The following is an 8,847-nucleotide window of genomic DNA, read 5'->3' as shown; positions in this document are numbered from 1 at the left end:
CTCAAGCTGCTCACAACAGCTCTTCCCTGAAGGTGTCCCAGAGACCTGGAGCTGTTGTGCACAGCTCTGACAGCTGGAACTGCAAAGAGGCAGCCCGACCCTAGAAGGAACAATTTTCTGACTTCTTTGGAAATTCAGACCTGGAACTAATGGAGGATGATCACCCTGCAGGATACAAAAATCCTGCTCTTCTGGAGAGCTGCTACAGCTGAGCTTTGCTCAGTCCCCTCTTAAGGGGGCTTCCTTGCTGAGCTCTGCTTCTCTTGCCTATGCTGTGGCTTTCTTTTGCTTCACTCTGCAAAAAGGGAAAAACCCCTGCAGAAATGTAGCAACGTACTCTGGCTCTGGAGAAAAGTGTTACTTTTTAGCTCTTTATGGCTCTGTCCACTGAGGGATGTCGCAGCAAAGATCTTCTGTTCAGCTCCTCCTTGCTCTGCTCTTTCAGCCCCCTCTTGCTCTGTCCACTGGGGGACATCTCAACAATGATCTTCTCTATGCCAGTGAATGAAGATCATCACACCCAAAATTATTTTGAGAAAGATATTTGTTTGGGAAGGAGGAGTCCAGGAGAGTAGCTGCCTCTACCAGGGTGGACAGAACAGCCTTTTTTTTATACTGACAAGACAGGGCGGTTTACACTGGATGTTTTGGAGGTGCAGTCAACCTCAGGTTGACTTGGGGCCCAGGGTTCTACTGTTCTGCTCTGTGATTAGTTGGTTATACAAGGCAGTTGGCCAGGGGCAGAGATGGCTCTGATCTGAATGAGCCAAACTGTGTTTTCTTCTGCTCTGATCTGTGTATTTCTTCCCAAGTTCTGGGCTCCAGGTTCAGAGTGGGTTTCTTTAGCCAGCCCCTTGTCCATACAACAGCAAGTTTAATAAATACCAGAAGTTCCCATTACTTAGGAGACAGGATGTGGCATCCCATGACATCCGGTTGTCTAGAACACACCCTGAATTCCTGTGATACTTGAGGCCTATGTTCATGGAGTTCATTACCTCTAGGTCCATGACCTACTACCTGCCAAATCCTTTCTATGAAAAGCTCAAGATGGGGCATGAGCAGGTCATGTCACACACGCAGAGCTTAAAGAATGAGAACACCAAGGCCTCAGAGAAATTTAATGGTCTGGCCGAGGAGTCAGTCTTCCATTGTTAAGTGCCTGTTGTTCAGGGGATCACAACGTTGTGCAATGGCCATCTCTGGCTTTCCTTGTTGCTGTACTGCAGAGTCTGAAGCTCTGGCTCCAGCCTTTCTGCCTCTTAGCAAGCTTCCTTAGCAAGTAGTGCTTTGTCTTACGCATCTCATTCTCAGCGTTGCCAATAGTGAAAGAGACTGTTAGATACTCACAACCCCATATTGTCATACTTAATAGCCTTCAGAACTACTATTTTTAACCTTCCTAATGGCGTGAACATTGCATAATAATTCCTCATGTTTTTGATATTTCACCATAAAATTATTTTTCTTGCTATGTCATAACTGTAATCACTACTGTTATCAATCATAATGTAAATATCTGTTATACAGAGTATCTGAGATGCCTCCACTTTGATAGAGTAATTCCATCACCAAATGAGTCATGACACTTAGAAGTCCAGTTTGCGACACGAGATGGATATCATGTATGGTTTTGTGCAGTAGTCTATTGCCATAGGATTGCTACACCACTAGTGTCTCCTACCCTCACTCAGACAGGATTTGTTCTCTACTTGCTGATATTTCCCCATTTCCATGGTCAGAGAAGGGTAGTTGGGCAATCTGTTTTCTTACGATAGGTTCTTGGATTTCTTTTGTTGTTGGAGTTTTCAGAAATAGTATGATTCTTTCTGGAATTCCCTTTTCTCTACCAGTGGCCAAGAGGAAAATGTCAAAGACCCCCAGACACAGAAAGAGCAGGTAAGAACAAGCAGCTGGGTCAAGGTTAGGTCCAGCACCATTTCCTCCTGTAACATTAGCCTCTTTAACATTCAACCCACTTGTGTTTAATTCATCACTTTACTCATACACATTCCCCACACACACACATTCAAACCCATCACCACTTTCATGACAGTCAATTGTTTATTTTGGTCCATGCCCCAGTAGTTCTGGGAAGTGAGTGTTTTGTGAGAATCATTTGGCAATCAATCCCTGCTTCTCTGCCTGAAGGTGAAGTCCAATGATGCAGATGGATCAGTCACACATCACACACCTTCATGTCATTATGAGGAGAGAGGTGCTATGAACAGCCTTGAGGGAGTAAGTTCAAAGTCCAGCACCATTTGCTTTTTGCACATTTGTTTTCCAGGGTTTATATATGATCACAGTGGGGATAGCAGCTTGCAAGTAGGAGGGCCCCCTGCATAGGTCAAGTGACTCATTCTTTTTGTCACCTTGTTGGGTGGCATGTGGCCTTCTTCCTCCCATGCTCTGCATGCCAAGGTGGTCTCTTCACTTTGACAAGCTGTTGGTTCACACTTATAGAGACCTCAGTGGGAGATAGGCAGCAGGGTTTACTGTGTGTTCTGTTCTCTTTTCTTTTGTCTTCTCCCATCGTTGTTGACCAAATTCCCTATCTGATGTTCTCCAAATTGTTGGAACCACAGTGTCAATAACACTAGGGAAGACTGAATGTATTGTCACTTTTGAACATGATGCCCATATTACCGCTGAGGGACAGTTTTACTCTCCATGTCAATATGTAGCTCTGCCATGCTGAGAGGTCTTGAGCTCTGCCCCCTGACTGAGCATCAGTGATTTTTGTTTCTGAAGCTTCTGGACCCTGACCCAGCTAATTGTGAGGTTCCATTCATCCTTCCATTTGTGTGGTCTTTTAACTTGAAGTGGTGTCATTCTTATTAGAGGAGTGTGTTGTATATGGTGATCCTTTTATAGAACTAAGTGTTTTACTGGTTCTTTTGTATGATTTGTCAGGTTTGATTTTATTAGTATTGGCTGAGTATTCTCTTGTGCTGTATGGGTTGAAATTCAGAACTCATTGACTTGAGTTCTGATCATTGTTGTTTCTTTCTGACTAATGATATTTCATTTTTACGTTTTCAACACATAGTTATTTGTGAATGAACTCACACACATAGCATTCACTCACTTGTGCACACACTATAACTCACATGTAGATGGTGGATGGGAATAGTTTACTAGTGTTCAATGCCTTTATTCTACCATGTTTCCCAGGAATTGAATTCAGACTTGTTGGCATGTACCTTTACTTGCTGAACCATCTACTAGTCCCTAATTTTTAAATGTATACCTTTATATCAAATAGACTTCGACTTCCCTCTTGCAACACTTTATTTTTTGTAGATTCCAATGCTCTGTTATTTTCATACATTTCAAGAATGTTATGCTCTATTCCTACCACCATTTGTGTCTAAGAACTTTGGAATCCACTCCCAATTTCTTTAGCATCTCACTGATTGTTCAGTGTTTTGTTTTCTAGTCTCCATGTGTTTATATATTTTCTATAGTTCATTTTTGTTCTTTTTTGTATTTTTTATACTGTGATCTTATAAAAATAAAAATTATTTCAATTACCTTGTTTTTGAGAAGATTTGTTTTGCATAAAACCATCTTGAAAAGTAACTGCTCAGGCTGCTGATAAAAATGAATTCTGCTACTGTTCCATGGAAAGTTCTGTAAATGTTAAATCAGTCCATTTATTTGTATATCAGTTGTTCATTGCTTTCCTTTTGTTTTGATAACTGATATAATCATGTATTAAAATCACCCCAAATAATGATGAATTCTATCTGTTATCTCATATTTTGTAGTGAGTGCTTTATAAAATTGGGAACATCAATGTCACAAGAACATGTGTTTATGGACTCTTGTTGAATTTCTCACTATATCAATATGTAGTGACCTTCATTTTCTCATTCACTAATTTAACTTTAAAGGGTAAATTGTGGACTATCAGTATGGTTATACCTGTTTGTTTCCACATGTGATTTTCTGCCTATTACTTTGGCACTGAAGTTCATTTGTTGTAGGTACCAAGTAACTCTATGTAATAGAATATTATTTTAAGGTGTACTGCTTTTGTTCATGTTGAATTTGTTTAACTCTGTGAAGCTATGTTACTGAGCCTGTGTAAAACACCTGATGATTTAATAAAGAACTGGCCAATAGCAAGAAAGGAGAAAGGATAGGTGGGACTTGCAGGCTCAGAGTATATATAGGAGAAAACTGGGTAGAAAGCTCTAAAATCAAGGAGTCAGAGGAGGAGGAGGAGGAGGAGGAGGAGGAGGAGGAGGAGGAGGAGGGCTCCAGGAGCCAGCCACCCAGCTACACAGCAAGCCACAGAGTAAGAGTAAGAATTACAGAATTTAGAGAATAAGAAAAGCCAAAGGCAAAAGATAAAAGGGTTAATTTAAGAAAAGCTGGCTGGAAATTAAGCCAAACTAATGGCTGAGCACTCATAAGTAAGAATAAGCCTAGATGTATGATTTACTTAGGAGCTGGATGAAGGACCATCAAAAGAGCAATAACCTCCAAAAACAGCTCTCTTTCACTTATATAGACTATTCTGTCAGGCTATTTCTTCTTATTGGAATGTAAGACACTTAAAGTCAGAATGATCTCAAGTTATAAAATAATTACTATCAGTTTATTATATCTCCTTTATGCTGTGGATATCGCTCTATATAAATAAAGCACTGATTGGCCAGTGACCAGGGAGGAAGTATAGGTGGGACAAGGAGAGAGGAGAATTGAGGAAGGAGGAAGGAAAGGGAGACCAGCTGGAGCCACTGCCAAGACAAGGAAGATGTAAGGTACCGGTAAGCCATGAGCCATGTGGCAAAGTAAAGATTAATAGAAATGGGCTGAATATAAGAGTGAGAGCTAGACAATGATAGGCCTGAGCTAATGGCCAAGCAGTTTAAATAATGTAAGAGTCTGTGTGTTTATTTTATAAGTGGGCTCCGAGACTGGCAGGTCTTGGTGGTGGGAGCTGGAGAAAAATTCTCCAGCTACAAATGGCGCCCAACAGCTTGAGTTTCAACCTTAAACCTGACAATATTTAATAACCAATTCTAAACAGAGCCAAAACCAGGTTCCTGCTTCATGTCTCATATGGGCAGCGAGAAGCTGCAAAACGTGGGTTTGAGCTACTGGCAGGTTCCTGGCATGTGCACTTGACCTGCAGTATGGCAGGAATGAGACGTGTGCCAGCAGCACATTACGCTGTGTGGTAGATTTAGTCTTTACTAGTATTTAAAACAAAAAAGAGAGAGAGAGCTTTCTGGGCTATACACTGCTTTGATAAAAACGTAGACCCACTATTTCTGAGACTTGATGGCTCCCAGAGCTGGCAGAACCACCACGTTGGGAAGCTAAAGTGGGCAGAGCCAACAGCCACAGTGCCGTAGGCTTCAAAAAGAGATAAAAAGGAATATATACAGTTATATAAACAAATAGTTTTTAAAAGTAAAGTCTTAAAAAGAAACAATAAATGTAATAAGCCACGTAAAGATGGCTATCACACAGAGAATCTGGATTATGTTGTCTTTGATATTTGTAACTGAAGAAAAACATTTAATTGTAAAAGCTGTTCAGTTATGCCAAAATGTAAATTTTAAAGGTACCTTGACTTCAAAATTTGGATATAAGGATATGTTACTTTGGAAAAGAGGTTCTGCTTTTGTTTCCACAGAAAGCCAAGGAATGCTCAATCATACCACAAGGGCACTTGCTCAGCTATGTTCATATCAGCATTGTTTGTAATAGCCAGAACCTGGAAACAACCTAGATGCCCTTCAACAGAAGAAGGGATAAATAAAATGTGGTATATATACACAATGGAGTACTATTCAGCAGAAGAAAACAATGACGTCATGAGGTTTGCAGGCAAATGGATGGATCTAGAGAAAATCATCCTGAGTGAAGTAACCCAGACTCAGAAACACAAACATGGTATGTACTCACCCATAGGAGGATACTAGATGTAAAACAAAGGAAGACTAGACTGCTACTCCCAACTCCAGCGAGGCTACCTAGAAAATAGGACCCTAAGAAAGACACAGAGATTGCCCAACGACAGAGAAATGGATGAGATCTATATGAACAACCTGGACGTGAGTGGGGTTATTGAAGGCAAGGGTTGAAGGAAAGAGAGCTTAGGGGAGCAGGAGATCCCAGCTGGATCAAGAACAGAGAGGGAGAACAAGGAATAAAAGACCATGGTAAATAAAGACCACATGAGAATAGGAAGAAGCAAAATACTAGAGAGGTCCCCAGTAATCCACAAAGATACCTCCACAATAGATTACTGGCAATGGTCAAGAGAAAGCCTGAACTGACCTACTCTGGTATAGGATGGCCAAACACTCTAACTGTTGTGCTAGAAATCTCATCCAATGACTGAGGGAAGTGGATGCAAAGATCTACAGCCAGGCTGCAGGTGGAGCTCCAGGAGTCCAATTGGCGAGAAAAAGGAGGGATTGTATGAGCAAGAATTATTGAGACCAAGATTGGAAAAAGCACAAGGACAAATAGCCAAACTAATGTAAACACATGAACTATGAACCAATAGCTGAGGAGCCCCCAACTGGATCAGGCCCTCTGGATAAGTGAGACAGTTGATTAGTTTCATCTGTTTGGGAGGCATCCAGGCAGTGGGACCGGAACCTGCCCTTAGTGCATGAGCTTGCTGTATGGAACCTGGGACTTATGCAGAGACACTTCTCTCAGGCTGGGAGGAGGGGACTGGACCTGCCTGGTTAGAATCTACCAGGTTGAGCTGAATCCCCATGGGAGTCTTTGCCCTGGAGGAGATGGGAATAAGTGATGGGCTGGGAGGAAGTCAGGGGTGGGAGGGGGGAGGACAGGGAAATCCATGGCTGATATGTAAAATTAAATCAAATTATAAAATAAAAAAATATATACATATAGAACATAGTTAGGTAAGTGAAAAAATTCTCTGATATAACTCTAATAACTATAAAATATATTGAACATAGAGGATTAAATAAAATAGAAATTTTTTTTTGGTTTTTTGAGACAGGGTTTCTCTGTGGAGCTTTGCACCTTTCCTGGAACTCGCTTTGGAGACCAGGCTGGCCTTGAACTCACAGAGATCTGCCTGCCTCTGCCTCCCGAGTGCTGGGATTAAAGGCATGCGCCACCACCACCCAGCAAAATAGAAATTTTTATCTGATAAAAGTCTATTATGCAAAATATACATATTAAACACAAAAATTCCAATAAAACAAAAATTCTCATCTGATAAAAGTCTAATAACTAAAATAAATATACTTGTTGAACACAAGAAATTAAATAAAATAAAAATTCTCATCTGATATTGGTCAAATATAAAAATATACATTGAACACAAGAATTCAGATAAACAAAACAAAAATTCTCATCTGAAAAAAGTCTAATATCCAAAATGTACATATTGAACACAGAAAATCATAAACAGGACAAAATTCTCATGTGATAAAAGTCAAATATCAAAAATATACTTATCAAACACAAAAATTAAATAAAAGAAAAATTCTCTGCAGGTAAAGTTCTAATATCCAAAATATACACATTAATGACAAGAAAACAGATAAATAAAACAAAAATTCTCAAATGTTAACAGTCTAATAACCAAAAAAACACACTGAACACCAAAAATCAGATAAATAAAATGAAAATTCTCATCTGATAAATTTCAAATATTAAAAATGTATTTATATTACACAAGAAACTATATAAAACAAAATTTTTTCACTGAGAAAATTCTAATATCCAAAATAAATTTATTGAACACAAGAAGTTCAATAAAACAAAAATTCTCATCTTGTAGAGGTCAAATATCAAAAATATAACATTGGACACAAGAAATTAGATAAATAAAACAAAAATTCTCATCTGATAAAGGTCTAATATCAACAATATCATTATTGAGCACAAAAAAACTAAAGAAAAGAAGAATTCTAATCTAATAAAAGTTTAATACTAAAATTATACATATTAAACATAAGTAAATAAAGCAAAAATTGTCATCTGATAAAGGTGTAATATCAACAATATACATATTAAACTCAAGAAATCATAAAAAGAAGACAAAATTCTCATGTGATAAATGTCAAATATCAGACATATAGTTATTGAACACAAGAAATTAAATAAAACTTCTCAACTTACAAAAGTCTAATATCAAAATTATACATATTTGTATATTTCTAACTGTATTTATACCATTCATTTAACAATGTAATATAATTTTCTGATCCTTGAATGTTATTATTACCAACTATTAGGATATAAAGAAATGAAAGTTAGTAGTTAGACATTATAATAAAACTTGTAGTAAAATTAGATATGTTTTCAAGATTGAGCAGATATATTTTAGATAGACAGGTCATCTTCAAACCCTTCAGAGATCTACAGAATATGGCATTTAAAATGTTTTAATAACTTAGAAAATTTTTCTTTTTTGTTATGACTATGAGACATGTCAGCTCCTGGCAGTACCAATCTACTTCAGAGAAAACATGGGCATTGAACAAACTGCAATTAGGGTTAACTTTCATTGTGACAAAAGGTAGCCACTGGACAACAAAGCATCCCGGAATCAATTGCTGACAAACAGGATAGACAGGACACGAAACAAAGGACTACTGATTTTGCCAAATCAAGTGTGGTTATGGCTTCATCAAAAGGCATCTTCTGAGGACAGGATAATGTGGCACCATCCCTGAAGTGGCCTTCACAATCCAGAAAAGGTACAGTGCCCTTTTCTTCGAAGGCAGCTGAACAGGCAGTGGGCCGATGGCTTCTGATGTGCAATGGAACAGCAGCTGAAACAGTTATTCTTGAAGAGTAATTAAGCTTATGCCTCTCATAGTAGAATGG

Source organism: Peromyscus eremicus, unplaced genomic scaffold (assembly GCF_949786415.1).
Source record: "Peromyscus eremicus unplaced genomic scaffold, PerEre_H2_v1 PerEre#2#unplaced_227, whole genome shotgun sequence".
NCBI classification, from domain to species: Eukaryota; Metazoa; Chordata; class Mammalia; order Rodentia; family Cricetidae; genus Peromyscus; species Peromyscus eremicus.
This window is presented reverse-complemented; position numbering follows the sequence as displayed.